General features: G+C 36.3%; 1 long non-coding RNA gene across 1 annotated transcript in view; it reads left to right on the forward strand.

The window, feature by feature from the left end:
• LOC110265954 overlaps window positions 1–843 on the forward strand; it is a 3711-nt gene extending 2868 nt beyond the window's left edge. The window contains exon 3 of the long non-coding RNA XR_002352659.1: window positions 791–843. This is a non-coding gene — a long non-coding RNA (uncharacterized LOC110265954). The remainder of the gene's footprint in view (window positions 1–790) is intronic.

Consider the following 1560-nt stretch of genomic DNA (forward strand, 5'->3'; position numbering starts at 1 on the left):
CCAGACCAGAGCAGAGTATATATATATTTTCCTGCAGTAAGCAGAGGCTGTCTCAAATGAGAGGCTATTATCATATGCGCATTTATTTTGGAACAGAAAATCGTGTTCGGAAAATCGGGATTACTCGTGACCGGATAAATGTCGGGATTGCGGGCAGCCAACTGACACATGAGCTCATGGCCTGTACTAGGACTAGACATTCATCATATGCATCTATGTGACATTGTTTGGGTGTGTATATTGTAATTGGTTTGCCTATGTGAATAATTCTGTTTAACTGCTAATTGCTATACTTGATCTAATTGCTCTTGATTGTGTTTGAATCTCTTTACTTGTGTTTGTATCTGATTGGCTGGGTTGTAGTGAATTGGGTGTTGATTGAATTGCTTGGGCCTAAGGCCGTGATTGGTTTGTGTTTGAGGTTTAGTAAAGTATGAAAGATTAAGCTGGTTCGGTATAGACTTAATGAACCTATGCTTGGAACAAATTAGTCATTCATACAGTCTAGGAAAACTTTTAAGGCATATATAAAGTAAAATATGGGTTTAGGATTTTGGATAATTAATTGATGCTTCTAAAGAAGGTTTTAGATTTTAGAAAGTTGAGCCATTGGTTTTCAGAAGAAGTTTATATAAGGCGAGCGATGAATACTGCGAATGAAAGTAGTTTTCTTTTCAATGTCTCCAAATGAAATTAACTATTTGCGCTTTATTCTTTACTTTCACGGCATTCTCGACCTCTACTGAGAACATGTGGGTTGGTTCTCATCCCAAATTTTTCACCATTTTAGCGACAGGTTTGAAGACACAATTTGAAGCTGCGAGCGATCAGTAGGCTTTCTTTATGGTCTTAATTGCTTTCATAGAGTCCCCTCGCTATTGTCCTTTGTGATTTTATTTTACATAGAGGGGTAGGTTTAGTATATTGTATTTGAGTTTTATTTTGTCTCTTTTGTATAAGAATTATTATCAATAATATTTATGTGATTATTATTATTTGTGAATGTTTGAATTATAACTTTAATGAATAAAAAACAAAATTTTCTGGAATTTTCTTAAAACTGAAACGTGAACTCGATACAAGGGCTCGATAATTAAGTAGTTAATACTAGAGAAGGTTACGTAATGTTCTTTCTAGTAGAAATACCCTGACTTAAGCAAGGTATTTTGCTGGACGGGACGTTACACTGTGCGGCGCAGTAATCCAAAAAGGACTCCCACCAAAACTCAAAGATCATGGGAGCTTCATCATATCATGCACCATAGGCAATATGACCTTGGAAAAAGCTCTCTGTGACTTAGGTGCCAGCATAAATTTGATGCCTTTTTCACTAATCAAAAAGCTCGTGATAGAATAAGTCAAAGCCACCAGAATGTCAATTCAAATGGCGGATAGATCACTCAGAATACCCAATGGGGTTGTGGAGAACTTGTTAGTGAAGGTGGGAGAATTCATATTTCCTGTTGATTTTGTCATTTTGGACATAAAAGAAGAAGGACACAAGTCAATCATCTTAGAAAGACCTTTCTTAGCAACAGCAAGGGCTATCATTGATGTGGA

Source organism: Arachis ipaensis, chromosome B08 (genome assembly GCF_000816755.2).
Source record: "Arachis ipaensis cultivar K30076 chromosome B08, Araip1.1, whole genome shotgun sequence".
Classification (NCBI taxonomy): domain Eukaryota; kingdom Viridiplantae; phylum Streptophyta; class Magnoliopsida; order Fabales; family Fabaceae; genus Arachis; species Arachis ipaensis.